General features: G+C 32.2%; 1 protein-coding gene and 1 long non-coding RNA gene across 2 annotated transcripts in view; both read left to right on the forward strand.

The window, feature by feature from the left end:
* The first annotated feature begins 523 nt into the window (after positions 1 to 523).
* On the forward strand, positions 524 to 10,188 carry LOC110453691. The gene is made up of 3 exons (XR_002463302.1): positions 524 to 608; positions 950 to 1,038; positions 9,599 to 10,188. It is a non-coding gene; the product is annotated as an uncharacterized LOC110453691 (long non-coding RNA).
* A 4,103-nt stretch (positions 10,189 to 14,291) lies between these two features.
* LOC110453665 (trinucleotide repeat-containing gene 18 protein-like) overlaps positions 14,292 to 18,921 on the forward strand; it is a 99,690-nt gene continuing 95,060 nt past the window's right edge. The window contains exon 1 of the mRNA XM_021502715.1: positions 14,292 to 14,434. The gene's annotated coding sequence lies outside the window, so the exon portion shown is untranslated. The remainder of the gene's footprint in view (positions 14,435 to 18,921) is intronic.

Here is an 18,921-nt window from a genome sequence, read left to right on the forward strand (position 1 = left end):
GTTGTCTTTTCCGGTGTTCTTCCTTTGTTTCTGACCCTGCGGTAAATTTTGTTACGCATTTTAACAATCACATGTTTTGATAGTAGAAACATACTTAAGGGATGAACTTCATGAAAAAATATTATCAATAATTAAGAAAAGAAACAAGAGGGCAAAAAATAAATCAACTTTAGTAATGACTACAGTCATATACATTTCATAAGTTAACTTTTAAATGGTATAAATATGAAATTATTTATATTTCTAGAAGTCGGTATCAGAATTTACATGTTCGCTAAGGGGGTTGCGAGTGCTGTTGATTAATCCTATAATTTTCGTATGCATCATTTTAGGTGATTCTTGTATCCAACAAGCTGTCACAAGTTATATCAATTACAATTCGACATTCGAATGAGTTGGTTACCAAATGGTTGAGTTATCAAATAAATGCATTTATATTCTATGACATTATTTTTCCTCGACACGTTTTATTGACATATCACACTTTAGTCCAATAAATGGAACAGATGTCATTTACATAACACCCCTTCCAACGACTTGCTGTATTATTGGAGTGGATCTATCCTGATGATTAGGCCACACTGACCGAATTTCGTGTGAACGTAAAGGTAATTGTTTCAGACAGATGCAAACAGTAACGCTACAACATAAATGTTGTAAAATCTCTTTTATGGTTCTGTTTATATTGTTCAAAAATTCACCAAACTCAGCTTTCCTACTTAATTTGGTGCCTTACCAATCGGAGTTCTGATATAAGTTACAAAAAACATTGAACGAAACATTGGAAAACTTCAGGTTGTACTTTATTTCAAGTCCTTTCTGTTGATTTGGAGATGAAACCTACTGACTAATTATAATTTTCCCGGCTAATTATGAGATGATGAGAAATAATGAGATCTAATTGGTATATGATAGTAACATTGCGACAAAATTCTTTATCTTTCCCTAGCTGACCTATCGCAAGCGGGAAGTAGGAATGGTACAAATGCTATCCTCGCCGCTCTTCTGTCGCCCAGGTACCAACCAAGAACTAATCAGGTATACAGTATATCGTCAAAATTAACACCGAGCCGAACGATCGATCGCTCTAACATGGCGACAATTCTCGGAGGGAGGTAAAACAACTTCTCGTTCAGGGACGTTGTAGTAATTGAATTTGTACAATACAGGCCATACAAACTTTGTTCTTGCCGCGATAAAAAAAACCCTACATGTCAGTCAAACGTTATTCTTATATACTGTTTCCTTTTATCCTTTACGAATAGCCAACTACTTTCCTTTCATTCGAGAATTGCACTGAGGGGCATTTGTTCCTCGCATATTATTTATTCGCATGCCGTTATGCTGCGAGACTTGAATTGATTGTGTTCTCCTACATATAGGACGATTAAATATTATCTTATGGACATTATATATATGATAAAGACGATCGGTAAAAATAGTCAAAACATCAAAAAAACTAAAAGGTAATCAAGAACAGAGTCAATTAAAAAGGACAGTTCAATTAAACAGCAGTTCAATTAAACAGACAGTTGTTGGTTATCGGAAGCAGTTAATGCGCCACATGTGGCACCCGACTGAACATATTTAATATAACAATACCATGATGTTATACATCATTTTTAAGATGTCTGCTTCCTTATCAGAATAACATGTTTACTGCAATCTGGTAACGAATATTTCATTGTCTCATGTACATTTAGTCTTAAGGCAACGGCTACCAGTCAACTGTTATTATTTGTATACTATCATAGACTTCCTCCTGAATTGTACGATGGACCTATATCAAAATTAACAGAACATACAACATTGTAAAAACATGATAAAAGAAGAAAAATAGGGAAGACAAAGGAAAAGAACACTTCATAACAAAAGTTGTATAAATGAGAGAACACTCCATAACAAAAGTTGTATAAATGAGAACACTTCATAACAAAAGTTGTATAAATGAGAACACTCCATAACAAAAATTGTATAAATGAGAACACTTCATAACAAAAGTTGTATAAATGAGAACACTTCATAAACAAAAGTTGTATAAATCAGAACACTCCATAACAAAAGTTGTATAAATCAGAACACTCCATAACACATTATTGAAAAAAACTCGAATATAAATATAAAACATTTCATGTTAAATGATATATTATATTTTATTTATATAACATATCACGTCGAAAGGATATCTGTGTATTACAATATTACACAACAAATGATATTTGTTATTATTGAAATGCTACATATACCACGTTAAACGATACCCGTTATATCCGAGTAAAAACAATAACAAAATAATAAAAGATATCTTTTGTTGGTGTAATTATATACACCCCTTTTTAAAAGCTATCAATGATAACAATAGCGATATAAAAACGATATCTGTTTATCATAATTATACAACATTTCATGTTATACGATATTTGCTATCATTGTAATTGTACACCATCGCACGTAAAAGGATAACCGTTATCAATGTGTACAATTTCCAACTTTTTGTTGGTCATTGAGTTATAAAGTACGATATCATGTTGGCTTCATGGATAACAATATAAGATATTTATTATTATAATCAAAAATGCATTTTTAATACACGGCTTTGTAGTTTGCACAATCAAGCTGAATTGGTGATAAAACATGCAGATTTCTTCTCAGAAAATTCGATCATTTGGAAATATTAATATAATGACAAATCCATCGATTTTATATTGCCAGCATAAGCATTATTTATACGAGGTAACAGCTGCCCTTCTCATTATCGTGTTCTACATTCAGACAGTAGGGGGGAACTGCCCGTTCATTTTGTGACATCACGTTCAAAAATTAATATAAAATACCAATACATAAGCACACATCTGGGCAGTCAACGGATTATAAAGTAGACTAGACTCGTTCATTTGAACCTGTCATTCTTTTGACATTTGTTAATCTAAAAGTGAAACTTTGTTCCCTATTAAATGAAGCCACTAATGATTAATATTTTGTGATTTTCATCATCATGTCAACAATTCGATCAACCAGTCGTGATACTTCTAAATAATGTTTTTTTGAATGGCAAATTGAGAAAATTGACTATTACAAGTAACTGTGTTATCTTTTTACGTCCTCGTTTGTTAACATGTTCCTTACATCATCTTTGAAAACCCATATACTAGTACCGATATGTAGTGGGAACATATAACAAAACCGTGTCGTATTTGGTCTAATAAGTCCATATCGATCAATAGTGATAAATATGCTGTACATATATATACACACTGTAAAACGCATACAATCGACAGAAATATGGCTGAGATGGAAGGGAGGAGAACGACCTATGTAATGAACACATAAATCCCACCGCCAAATTAATAAAATGACAAGACATTCATAGGTCGTCATTGACAGATCGTCACAAGTAATGAATATCATAGACATATCACAGTAGTTCAGAATCAATCTGTCGTCAGATGGAATGTACTCACCCCCTTCACGGCGACGTTTATACACCGCTCTAATCGTACATAATCGATCACTATTTGTGAGTATTACGTTTATTTACAGCACCAACATAAAATGTCGTACAATAGAAAATATTATATTATTGTTGAATACTCGAATTTTAGAAAGAACAATCAAGAGAAGGTTTGTAATTGATTATGAACTAACAAATGGACTTTCATTAAATGTTTTTACACGAATTGCTGTACTATTGATTCAATCCCATATATATTATGTATGGCATTTTATAAGTCCATAGGTCATACTTTTTATCTGTGTAATGGTGTAAATAAACGATACATATATAACCTCATATATAAACATATTAAACTGAAATAAGAACAAGACCAAACAGAAGAAATCACACGAATTAACATAACATGGTAAAACATATTTATGATCTCTGGCTGAATTAATAACGATTGCTCAATTCTAAGAAATGCCTTGTGAACTGTAGTGCTATATTGTAAACCTAACCTGGCATTTCAGGTGAGTTAATGATTTTAACAACGATGCCATCAACGTAATGGTATTCCTCATAGTGTTAGTTCTCTAGTAAAATAAAAGTACGTTAAGTACCAGCAAATATTTTCCATTACATCAACTTACTGTAAAACGATACTGACGAACGCATAATCATGGAACTGCAGAAAAGTCGTAATGAATAAGAAAACATATCTTGTCTGCTCATTATTATAATTATATAACTTGAAAAATTATTTTAATGCAAAAAGACACATACACACAAAATGTATTCATGTTTTCCTTAAAAAAGGTAGATTTACAATACAAAAATCACATATTGATGTTTAAACATACATATAAATATATGTACCTGATAAAACATGTTGAAAGGTATATAAATAAAGTCTAAATTGATTTTCGTTATTTTGAACAGAGTATAAATAAAGTCTAAATAAAATCTAAAAAATAATGATGCTTTCTTACTTTTCATATGCCTGTGTATAATTGGCTTTTAAATTTTCTTATAGAAAATCTATAATTCCACATGCATTTGAGTAATGGTCCATCAATGTTTTCTCACTGTTAAAATTAACTCAAATTACTTAATTACCGCATAATAAGTCAAAAAGGACCGATTCGTGTTTAAAAGTCAAGTATTAGACTTATAAAAATAGCAGTTATTAAAATGTGTAACATTTTTATAAAATCACATGATGTGTGATGAATTTACCCATTTAAAAGTTATGTCGTGGTTTCACACTAACAAGAAAAAGCTCGAATTTTATTGGTAGATATTTCTGTATGTTCATTATTACACGAAAAATGAAAACTGCCCTGACGTCATAATCTTTTACATGGCATCGCCAAAACACGTTGGAATATGTTTTTCGTTTGATAAGAGATGTATGGATCTCTTTGGGACACGTTCTTATCGCTTTATGGAATCCATTTTCGTCCTATGGGATCGATAAGAATAAGTAGTTTTATCACAAGCTGTTATACAGTGTAACAACACCATCATATGCATTTGTCATGTGCAGAAATTGTAATATCATTCATTTTGAGGTCAAAAGGAACAACCGTTGACGTCATGAATTTACCACAAAAGAGAAAAGATGATATTTTCCATTACTAATGCTGGTCGCATTATTGACAAAATCTGTCAGTTAGACAATTTGGTGAATCATGTGACAAAACGAATGTCAGTCCCGTTTTCATTTCAAACGTACTGCACCTCGTTTCAAAAACAATAAGCTATGGGAATGAGTTATTTTTATGTAACACAAATAAATTTGATGAAAGTATTATTTTGGACATTGAAATAAATGTGTTTCTACTTTGGTATTTATTGAAGCATACGCGGGAAAGTCCAGTAATAAAGGAGCTATATCAAAACAATGGGCCAATGTAATTCTTGTTAGGAACAATGGGCCAAGGTGATTATTGTTAGGAACAATGCAGAATTTGATTCTGATAGTAGAAAATACAACAACTTAATTGTTTAAAACGATTATTTCTGCGAAAACAAGCGAAACTACATCTTACAAGCCTCAAAAGAGTGGACTCTTCATTTCACTTGGTTTTGGAACATTGCATTTTGACAAATCTTTATTCGACTAGTGGAGTCTTAGACACTGACTCATGTAGTTTGTTTAAAACACTTTCAATTAAAACAGGGTAGAATTATTAAATTCAAAATGAAATTATACTAAACACTTAAGATGAAAAGAGGTATGTAGATTTTATAAGAACATCAAAGGCACTGTACACTATACAGAGGAAAACTATAGGCAACAATTTAAGTGGTATTTAAATAAAGGCATTTGTGTAAGTGTTTGTAACGTCTTAAATCTGTTTATTATATTTGAAGCTTTAAATAATGTCTTTGAAAAACAAAAACAACTGATTCCTTGACACGTAACTTCTTTAACAACCAGTGTTGGTGTTCCCTTTAACAACCAGTGTTGGTGTTCCCTTTAACAACCAGTGTTTTTGTTCCCTTTAACAACCAGTGTTGGTGTTCCCTTTAACAACCAGTGTTGGTGTTCCCTATATATGAAACCTGCTTCGTTCCTAGTTTCAATACTTACAGTTAGATAAAAATGTACTTCATCTTCAAAACTCAAAGGTAAAATCCGAATACAAAGCCGACTGTGCACTAAGGACACATAAAAACAAAAGGAAAGATTCCATAAATCCTCTTTGAAAAACGTATACAAAATGATGATATTTCACTCCATTCCTGTAGTGGAAATTACTTTATACACTGATATTTGCTACGTTTTGATTTATCTCCGTGAAAAATAACATATTTTGCTCTTTGAATTAAAACAAGAATCCTGTAAATAATGTATCATTTCACATACTCAGTGCGATTACTGGTGAAGAACAATGTGAAATTCTGTTAAAGAGTGAGGATCTACATTAACAACGACGACATATAACATTTTGTTGATGTTCACAAAAATATATTTGTTTTAAATAAGTAAATGCTGCTTAAGAAAACTGAATGAGTGCACTGGAAATATTACCAAGATTAGCTTTGTAAACGTTAAATAGCATGTTTTTGTTTAGCTTGCGACGTGTGTGTGGATAAAAATATATTGACCTACTAGCCTGCTGACCTGCAGGCCATATGTCAATAGCTTAGATTACCGAGTTTTAGTTACGTACGATTCAGCAGTGTATTCCCTAGCAAAACGCATTTCTCTGAATGTCTATTCTTTACATTTGTACTGAAATAGGAAGGTTTTCAGCTTCATTAAACGCACATAAAGGAGAAACATTGGAGCGTGTTATGTTACGTCTGTCATCATTGGTTGACTAGACGCTTGGGCGGGGCTTGTTTTTATCTCTATTAATTACTGCCTTGAGCACTACCCTCATAATCAGCTCCTTTCCATATTTCTGTGTTGATTTGCATTTACTTTTCCCGGGAAGTATTCTGAAATGATTATATTAAAAACTAAAGAAAGCCTTTTAAACATGATTTATTTTTGCATCAGATTTTATACAGAAGGTGAACTATTACACACATGCGTCTTCATAACATGACAACATTTTATCGTATGTTGGTGTACATAACAAACCATACTTCTGTAGCCAGTTATTATAAAAGCTTGAAACAGTTTCATGCATTACAGAATCTTGATTTTTAAAAACAAAATATACCACTTCTAAACATACAGCAAATATTCCTCAATGACGGTGTACGACGACATAACTCACTGGACAACGATAAGACACGGCGTGACATTTATAAAGCAACACAATCTGGTTTTATTGTCTACATTGGTGCCATCAAACTATTTATCATACCAACGTTATAAAAAGAAACAATACGGCATCACTATTGCACCACAACACATGAATACACATGACGCCAAACATGTTAACGAAAAATATTATATAATTACTAAGACAAAAGAGACCTAGGACATGAAGTATATATGGTAAACAATCACATTTGTAAAGAATGCAAGAGGTTAATCATGGTTTTGTGAAATAGCATAAAACATATTTCAAATTTTCAAGTTTAAACAAGTTTTCAATTAATACTGTTTGTGTTCAAAGCTAATTTAGCATTCATGAATTAAAATTGATACTTGGTGTAAAAGGCTCATTCTGTAACACTTACCGGGTACGCAAATAAACAAACGTGTATGATCGATACTACCATTATCAAAATTTAATCTAAAACATCTCCTATTTTTCTATTAACCCTGTTTCGCCAAGTGAAGAGGTATACAACTTGTATAGTAATAGCTTCATTAAAATTTCCAAATCCTCGTCAACAGCGTCAAGTATGCTCAGGGAAGGATTTTAACCTTAAGGCTTATCAAATTATTGTCGCAATTTTGTGATGTTGTATTACCTTTGAAATTGATGATGTTTTATTTCATCATCTGTGTATACAAGAACGTAATTGACAATAGGTCACAACTATATTGATTATTTAACTTGTTGAATGGGGGCTAACATTTGGCCCAAAATAATCCTCAAACACTATCATAATTGCACGAAAAAAGAAATACTAAAGTGATTGGAAACACAGAATGGTGCATTCATATACATTATTCACTGAGAATGAGAACATGCACATAAATGAATGGTTATTAAAATATCAAATAAAATATATATAATCATGTGTGATTAATCTGTTGTTAAAGGTAAAATGTTGTGTTTAATCGAATTCAACGAAAACGTGGAAAAAACTGTCGGACTCTTATAATAAATTACTCCTCAAATATATAGCACCTAAATCATTAATATATTTATCCTACGTTTCAAGTAACAGCAACAACTACTAAAATAGTTCCATTTACACCCAACAGGCGGACGATTAAAACATCTCGACATTGGTAACAATATGATCAGGTAGGGTCAGGTAGAAACAAAGACCAGGTGAGTCTTGACTATTGACCTGACCACTTACATTGATCATATGGGATTAATCTCTATTGTTTTGGGTAGTGAAATCAGCGTTGTTTGGTCAACATCTGACGGCTGGTATGCGTCTTTTAAACTAAAGACCTCATTTCAAGGCCAATGCGTGGCTTATAGAAGAAAAAATTCCATACGAAATAAATCAAAATTGTCAAAAAACGTTTTAAACATAAAATAGTTTGTTGCCCAGGCAACTAAGTTAATTTCCCCAACATTTGCCACTAAAGAACGCTAGTCAGACTCTTAGTAAGGATATTGATATCCGAGGTATCGATAATGAGTACAGGGTAAAGTTGTTAACAACTCTTTCAATATGATAGTATTTGATACTTTGTATGGAGTTTTTGTAGGTGTTTGAGATGTCTTTACACTACTGAGTGTTAAATAGCAGTAATCTACCAATACACTTTATTAACATCCATTCACATTAAGTTACGCACTCTTTTTACAAGTTTCAATTTTGTCATTGTTATTGAAACTGTAGTACATGTTTATTGTCCTTTTGATAAATTAATAATTATCCAAACACAAGTTTTATAATATCTTCACCTGTTTGTGGTCTGTTATGTAATGCTAGTATATGATAATTGTCAATTTTACGATGACTTTACCTTTTAACTGTTATTTTTTTTTATGTTTTTACTTTATTATTGTCAAATTAACTACCTGTTATTGATCCTTGTTATAATGTTTTTACCTGTTAATGGTCAGTTTTAACGTGTCTTTACCTGTTAATGGTCAGTTTTAACGTGTCTTTATCTGGTAATGGTTAGTTGTATATTGCTCTAAGTGGTAGCCGTTAGTTTTATCATGTTTAACCAGTTGATGAAAATCCCCAAAGGAAATCCATAACTTGTATAATTTCAAAATGAAATAGTTATATATTTTTACTTCAGCTAGTTCCGACTGAGCACTTTGTATTTTCAATAAAGTTTGGTTTAAAAATATAAGTAAAGGAATGTATACTATGAAATTATAGATCTGTGAAATTGAAAATTTCGATATATATGACAAATTAAATGTAGCTGCATGATTCTTAAATACCTTGAAAAATGCCCAGACCAAACAAATAAAACAAAATCCTTTTTATTTACTATAATATATAACGTATGTACCAATAACATGAAATCCGAGACTATATATCAAGAATTAATTATGTACTGTTATTTATATCCAACGTATTGAGAATATTATTTTAATTTAATTTTAGACTACCATCCAAGTATTTCCGAGCTTTAACCAAAGAAAATACAAGTGTTGGCTATAGGCTGAATATGAAGAGCGATGTTCCAAGGACCGGAGGCGGACTACAGCGGTACCACTTTAGGTTAACGATCAGTAATGCTGCAGTAGAAGAAACATTTCTAGATGCATGCCATTAAATATGAAATTTGGATATTTCAGGCATATGTACTAATCATTGACGAATCTCCTATCTGTCTAATGCCTTCATTGTTAGGCCTCTGTACGACATTGTGATCTCTTCTCTGGAATATGATACCAGTTTAGCATCTCTTTGACAACTGCTTACGTCAGAGCCCATGAACGTCAACAACGAGTTGTTGTAAAGCGAAAATCATGTTGAACCCATTATTGATTTACGTACCTGTTAATGATTTTAAGTGCCATGGGCGTGTTGAATGGGCCTAACGTAACATTAATGTAACGGAAGATAGTTATGACAAAACTGACATTTCATGTACTTCTTAAACAAAACCAGAAACTGATATTTGAATGTTTTCCTATTATTTTATATATACCTTTTTATGAATACATGCCCTGATTCTAATAAACAGTTGAACGGTTAGTGTGTCTGTGCTGTTGACTGTGGTATTGTACGTCAATCTGAAGATCTACTGTTGGATCAGTTCGTACCAGAACATACCTGGCACCGCCCAATTATATTTCCTTGTTCTAACGATAGCCTGTGACATAGTGTGCACACACACGCGATCCCTCCTCTCTCTGTTATGATTTGTTCAGGCAATACTGCATTCAAATTGATCTAAGATAAAAAAAACTCGTGCTATTCTTTAGTTTTCAATATTTGTTCAGCGAAACACATAAAAGCCGTTCTGGATTATGATTTGCTTAATAGCATAATGCCTACGGGCTATCTAAAAATATTAGATGCATTGAGAATAGATGAATAGATGGCAAATTGATTTTAACAACATCATTTGCCAACAGATGAATCTATTCGGAGATTGGAATATGACCTAAATGCATTTTTGTCTATAAGATTCTCAGCAATATTGATAATAAAAATATATGGGCTATTTTCTGCCTTTAAAAAGATAACAAGTTTCAGCTAAATATGGTTGTACATATGGCACATTTAAGGGACAATATAAACTAAACAGCTGATATTTAGTCGATTTTTTGTTGTTGTAAAATAATAAAATATTTTTTTCTACTGTTTTATTCCAAATATGACCAACGACAAGCGAACAACCCTGGAAAATGAATACTGGTATGATTGATTTTTAGAACTAAAACGTACTCTACATCAATACTTATAAAGCAACGACAAATCTCTGCAGTGGATGTTTGCGACATCCTATTTCCTATCTAATGGGATCGTTGTATAGATGCATCGATTAGCTTTATACCATTAAAAGGGAAATGTTGAAAATGGTGAAAGATTTTGAATATGGAAACGGACGAAAATACGACGAGTTTGTTTACCAATGGAGTAAAAGTGATATTACATTATATTATAATACATAGCGAGAATACATTACCTGATAATATAGAAGATATAGAGGAGGTTTATTTATCAGATTTTTACCAACGAAATATAAGTCGACATCGTTTTTATGTGAAGAGTAGTTTCACACATATACGATCAATCAGAGAACAGAATTAAGTGTGAATAATTACAACGGCGATGTCAATAATGACGTCACAATTACCATGACATTTTCTTATTGTGACGTCGTAATACAGTTTTCAAGATTATTTTTATAATAAGAGTGCGTAGATATCCTCTGCATATTTGATTGCAGTACATGTCTTCATTATAATCTAATACAGTTGATACAGGGAGTATGATATGGTGTGTAAAGTAAACGATAACACATTTTTTGTTTTAGAGGATAAATCACTTAGGTACACCAGTTATAGTCAACAAATGTAGAATAGTTATTCCTTCAGCGAATGATTAACGTATATATGTTTTATTGGATTTCTCATCAAAAGAATAATGAAATGGCTACCTAAATCACAACAAAATTAAGTGAACAATGGCATTAAATGACGGTACAGTGGATACGAAATCTGGAATCAGCGCGTGCATTGAAGGATATTTAGGATAATTACATCAATAATGAATAAGTCGATTTTAAAGTATAATGCAGTGGACACTTTCATTACATTATAATTAATTGCATACATTTTAAGCAGATAGTTAAGCGGATATTTTCATTGCGGGAAAATTAATTGGATGATACTTTAAACAATAATTAATCTAATACCTAGATTAAAAAAAACATTCAGTGAATTAAGGTTACTCTACGTTCATACATAAAATAATAGAAAAGTTGAGTGGATGTCTATATTAGAGGGTAGTTATGTGGATGTCTTAACAACAAGATCATTTACTGGATATCATTAGGGAAAAGTATAGGCATATTTCATGTAAAAGAAATAGATATAGGAAATGCTGAAACGCTTGATAAACGTAGAATTTTGTTTCATTGTTCTTACTACAATACATATTTTCATGTTTTATTTGAAAAAAAGTGAAAACTAAGAAAAGACGTGATTTTTTAATGGTGCTGAATTTGGCTTGAAGCTTATATTGTACTGATAAAAAGTCATCAACATTTTTTGGACATTTTAATTGCTTTTGTTCCGTAACCATTTGCAATTGACATCTAATTTTGAACAGGAAAATTGCTTACAAATATCCAAACAATAATGTCATATTTGAATAATTTTGTGTAAGTCTATAGTGTATTTGTAATGTAGAATCGAACAATATAAATGCAATTGATATAATGGAATTTGATCTAAGCTTAAAAGATATAACGTTTGGTATGTGTTTAATAGACTGACAATGCTGTCATTGTGACCAGGTGATGACACACACGAGCTCACATGGTAATTATCACGAAAAACTATTACGTAAGCCAAGAGGATAGAGACACTTTAAGCTGATATTGATTGTAGAGGAGATGACATCTATTACACTTATTATTACAATAAGAATATGCATAATCCCCCCTTAACTAAGAATATGGTACACAATTTATATCAAAATACGCGGATACTTGTTAGTGGCATCTTTCTCTGATAAATGACATTCATAACTGTATTGTTTTTTCAAGGTAAAGTCAGTTTATCAAACAAACCATGCCATAAGCAATAACAAATATATACTACCAGACTACCTTTCATTGAATTTCAACAGAATGCATAAATCACCGGTTTTTATTGCTTAATAAGTTTGAAAAGAAATATATATGCAGTATTTTATATTCACCTCTTCTTCTTCCAATTAAAGTGCAGGCCCTTAAAGGTATTAACATACTGTCACAGATTAATGAGGTATCTGCCCATATACTTTTTTGTATATCCTAATCAAGGATATATTCAACATCGCAAATATAACCCGATACACTGGAGTCGAACTGCAATTTTAGTATAACCACATAAAACAAAAGTGTTGCTATCTAATTACAGCAATACGGTTATCGAGGGCATTAACATAAACCAATCATGATTTTGAAGGTTAAATAAATATAATGTAAATTTAAAATATTACAGATACATTCAAAATGATAGCAAAAGGCACATTTTCTGCCAACTGTATTATTTCAATTACATAAATAACAACTTTCTTTATGTAAACCTGCAAATCGGACAGTACAGAAATTTAATAACATCATACAAAATTAACTAAAAGCCATACCTTGAACGAAAATATAAAGACTCCTTTGAGTCGGTAAAACACGTCATTGTTATAGCGTCTCTGTCTGTCTGAATATATGAAAAATACATGTGTATCTTTTTTTCTAACAAGTAATATGACTTATTTAAATAATCGAATCCAATTAAGTTGCAGAATTGTGTTTTCGACTGTGTTTCACAACATAAAGGTAGTATCATAAATCTAAGAGATTCACTTTCTCATTCTATTGTAAATGGTATAAATTCATCTTGTATTTGAATAGTAATGATAATATGTTTGCCTTTCTTTGAGATAAAACGGTAGAGCGTTATATTACATTACTGTCTATAATACAATGTAAATATAGTGGTTGGCCAGTCTGTGCCCATTCTATCAGAGCGGAAAGGTCATCTGGTGACTAAGACCTTGACATTAAAAGCATCCTCAACTTAACTCAAACCCATAGGGTGAATGTTTTCATTTGGAACACATTTAATTAAGCAAAAACGCTATAAAGAGTTAGTTCCTCCGATAAACGATAACACTGAATACTTAGTACCTAATATGACAAAAACTTACATTAATACTTTTAACTATCTATCCACTACAATTCCCGCCGATTGTAAGCTAGTCAGACTATAAACGACTTGGTCCTGGGGTCAGGTGTCCAGTCTAGTGATCGATGTTCATTTCACCACACACTACCGTGATGGTCTCAGCCACACAGAAAATTTAAATAAGTAAATCGCTAGACGTGCCGGTAACACGGCCTTTTGCCAGGGCGCAAAGTTATTTTTATGATAAGGGTGTTTTTATATTCATGACAAATATCAGCCTTCCAAGACATCACGGCAGGTCGATGGGATCAGCTTATCCTAACAGCCTTCCCCCACATACAGGGGAGCAGAAACGTATACATCCTCACTTCAAAACCAATCTTACGATCACGGCTCGTATGTACACCTTAACGCTGACATAGATATATGGAAACACACGTCGGGGGTTCTCTCACAACCAAAGCGGATCTGTGTAGGACTGGAGTTATGCTACATTCAGTTTGTGATTTTAGGCTGGGGACATGATGTCCTCTCCATAAGGATTTACAAGCAAGGATTATAGTAGACGTCTTCCATTGGCAACGCTGAACTTCAGGTGAGTGATTTCACTAAGGCAATATACACTGATTTAGATTATAGAAGACGTTTATAGAGAATATCTACATGCAATTGTGGTGCGTTGTAAAAATCAATTTGTGCTATAAACTTTTCGTTATTGTATCTGATGTTGTCAACAAAATTGATAAATAATATTTTGACGAATATCTTCGTTCTACAATTTTGCAGTGCATAAAAATGAAAATTTAAGTATACCACGTGTATTTAAAATGTAGATTTTATACCTATATGTGCATTTTCATAAAAGTGTAACTCATAACATGTATTGATTAGCGTTTGCCGTATATGACTTTGTGATCATGTTTAAAGTTACACCAAAAAACATTCTTCATTTCGAAATATTCGATTTTGCCAATGCTGTCTTTGCCAATCTAAAAGACATATTTATTAAAAAGATGTAATTTACTGACAAAACATATGCCAGCAAATTAGCATTGAAAACAATCAGCAAATTTCCGTACAGCAAATTGGAAATTTATTAACGTAATCAATCAATTTCTTGATGTTGAAACATTGAGGTTTATATAGCAATGTAGTCCTGGCCCTTCCCACCCCATGTAGCAGCCTGTCTATACGCCAGAGACATGCATCAGCCTAAAAAATCAACACAATTTAAATGTCAAAAGATGTTAATCTGCTATCTTTTCACTGATGACACTCGCAGGACTCGCTCAATAAAAACGCGAGAACATTTTCGCTTTTGACTACACTATCGGTGCCTGTTTCTTGGTAGTGTCAAGAGTATTTCGTCCATACATGTATGCAGTTGCTTCCTGCATGGTATAGTGGTAGCAAATAATAATTGTTGCTCGTCAGCTCTGAATCATTGATAATGCATTACCATAAATGTAATCATCATCTAATTGAAGCTATACCTGTGGCCGAAGGGAAATTCATTTTTTGAATAATTTTAGTTCCTTTCTACATTTTTTTATGCATCCATCTATTGTGTTAAATCATTTTTATTGTTTACTACATTTTTAATAAAGGATCAACAAGAAAAAAAGTCAGTTGAAGTGATACAAAAGTAGTTTATAGTGTAGAGATCTAAATGTGCTGATTTTCTCCAGTATCCCAAAGTAATGTCTCTTTTCTGGCTCAGAGCCAGTCCCCCCTTTTTAATGTATTGTTAACTGTCGGTATTATTGAGCAGAATACTTTATAGATAAAGGTCCACGAAAGCCCTACATGAAAATGTTCTCTGAATTGTGTTATATTGCGTTGTGAGATATAAATTGTCGTTAACGAGGTTTGGACAAGGAAGGAATGGGCAAGGTAAGGTTGTAGCCGAGATTTTATGGCCTCGCCTTAAAACCGAGTTTTAGAAAAGAAAAAAGATAAACCGAAGAATAGAATCAGGATATTTTCTTGTATAATGGCACATTTCGTAGCAACCTAGAGGGTTTCCCCAACTCAATTACGAGAGCTCTGTAGTTAAGTATTGTACAACTCAAAATTATCTTTCACACCCTCGCCGAATTCCTGTAACACTGTAAGAATATAGCCGTAATATTTTCATCAACTATTTGCAGTAATGAATCCCTGTTACAGCAAACAGAACAACAGAACTAACGAACAATGGGTTCGAGTTTCTTTGATGCGTTTAAAAAAATCATTAATCTTATTTCCTTCCGAATTAAACGAAGGAGCAGATGAATTATAACATGAGCTGAAAATCATTTATTATTGTTTAATAACACCAGCCTGGTTTTTGATTTTATAAAATGTAGATATTCAATATTTAAACGTTACGAACTGTATCATAATTTAAGTATGGGAAAGTGACCGAATCATTATCATGACAAAATGCCTGATATTAGATATCGATTACTACATTTGTAGGGTCTTTATTTCTTTATCGAGCGGTTACATGGACCTTTATATGACACGTTTATTGGTCTGTTTATATTGAGGATAATATTTTCTTAATAGTCGTGATAACGTTTTAAAATATTTTTTGATGATGAGGATAAACTATATATCAGAATTTCAATTTAATAACAAACCGCCAAGCATTATTTTTCACAGATCAGGTATATCAAAATAAAATAATGTTCGTTGCTTAGATGCAGATAATTGCATGCTTGTGCTTTTTCTCAATGTACCACTTTTTGTTATTAAAGGTATATGTATTTTTCAGATGACATAATATGAAATAAAGATTAAAATTAAAAAAACGTGATATTTCTGTTTAAGACATTCCGGTGGTGAAAATGTTAAGTAAAGAATAATAACGAATCAGACCCAGGTCAATAATTTCTGACACTCAAAATCAGTAAATAATATATCATTTATCTTATGAGTTCGCCGTATAATACCATTTAATTTTTCTGTCCATATATAATGTATGTTTAGTATCCTATGTATTTATTACATTATGCTTAGATATTTTACTAGCCGAATGATAAACCATAGATTGTGTAACAACTGTAAAGAGATTTTGTGTTAAAAGATAAATAAGCAATATTATTATCCATACCATATACTGTAGTGCTTCAAAGTAACCAAACAAGCACACATAGTTTCATGAATGTTTACTCTTCGTATATTTGCTCATTCCGTTATATATTCATATTGTATTTAAAGTTGATTTTCATCTACTGTTAGGGACAGATGAAATTTTGCTGGAAAGACGAACAACGTATATGCTTACTATCAGTTATCAATTGTGAGGACAAGGAATCAATCACACATTTGCTGATTCCATGATTTTTTTTCTGTATAGACAAACATTCTTGTAAGTTCTAACCTATCTACTGTTTCGTCGATTATCAAGATATACGAAAATATTATTTTATAATAACTTTGTCGAACAAGACTATTATTTATATATACGTTGAATTGATCATGTTTACTTTTCAATAAAGCAGACACTGTATATATCATTGTCAATTTTATCTAGTTGTAAGGTATGAACTCTTTCCGGCCAACAATTCTTTTTGCACGGATGATAATGTACTACTCATACAAACGACCAAGTAATCTGGCGCCTCTTTGTTAGCAAACCGAACAAAACATGTTTCGATTGATATCATCATGGAATTTTGACATGTTTGTTGTGTATGCCGTCTGTTGTTCCTTTGAGTATTTTACACGAGCACTGAGATATTTCTTTTAATATTGACATCTAATTCGCTGATTCGCCAGTTCATCCTATGTATGTTTACTTTGTTGAGAAAATATTCCATTAACACATTCTGAACTCATCCTCCTGATATGCGCGTTCGCACGTTGAGTAAACACACATGATCTAATAGCTCTCCCCTTGGCTGTATGGTTTCTGTATTGGAGGTATCACCGTCTGATTTTTTAGATCGAGATAGGACTCTCTTTACCCTTTCACTATATCATATTAACAAAAATTCTAATATTTGAATTTGAATTTTCTCCATTCATTAAAGCGGCGTTGTCGTTGATATATTCCTTTATATGTATTTGTGACATGATGAACAATTCAAACTGTCACTATATAGTGTTTTTATGTAGAATGAGATACTAAACATTCCCCGTATGCAGTGGTCAAACTGGTAACCAATGCTCATGATGTTCAGTTATGTGATTACTTATTTGTATTTACTCGCAATTGATTGTGTAGTATTCATTTCAGATTTTATGTTTGGATAAGTACCTAGTTCTTCGCTATAGACTGCCCGAAACCAATTCACGCTTAAGGTATTTAGTTTTGAATGGTTTATGTCTCTGGCTAAAAGGGTCCTTTGATAACCAATATAATATGTTTATGTATTATGAATCAGAATGTTTACATTGAAACGAGACTATGTGGCTATACATTCCTTATAAACAGTGAGGTAAAAGAAACTCTTGATAGGAAACATTTTCTTTATTTATAGGTATTATTGATCGTTTCCAACACTGCTTTCTTTGTCTTGTAATCTACGGCAACAGACGACATGAGTTTGGGTCAAGTAAGGCCAATGGTCAAAGCATCGCTAGCTTAACACTATACTGTACATAATTTTTAAAATGTCTTTACTTTGTTTAAAGTTATTAAGGTCGGTTGGCCGTCTGAGTTATACAAAGTCAAAGCTTGTGTAATTTCTATCTGAATAAAACTATACTTGACAATAATTATATATATAATTTGACATTTGCTTTATGGATTTAGCAAGAGTCCTATTTGTCCAACAAATGTTGATTTAACATTAAGATCCGATTGACTCCATGTTTGTCAAAATTTTGGTTTGTAAATAAGCTGACAAACCAGCACATCGATATGCATACAACGCTGTACATGTTGTCTGACCGCGGACCGATCAAATTATTCGGTATTAAGCCCATGCCCTCTGGTGGTATACAAAGTTTGACACTGCTCATCTATTAATCTAAAGGCCTTTTTCTTACTCTTGTTCTATCAATCGGCATGGAATTAAAATTACATTGTCATTTTATCGAACATTTGTTGGTCCTTCATTTATCTTAGTCGGTCGTGAAAACCGTCGTATC

The sequence above is a fragment of the Mizuhopecten yessoensis genome, unplaced genomic scaffold (genome assembly GCF_002113885.1).
Source record: "Mizuhopecten yessoensis strain PY_sf001 unplaced genomic scaffold, ASM211388v2 scaffold7479, whole genome shotgun sequence".
In the NCBI taxonomy this organism is placed as follows: Eukaryota; Metazoa; Mollusca; class Bivalvia; order Pectinida; family Pectinidae; genus Mizuhopecten; species Mizuhopecten yessoensis.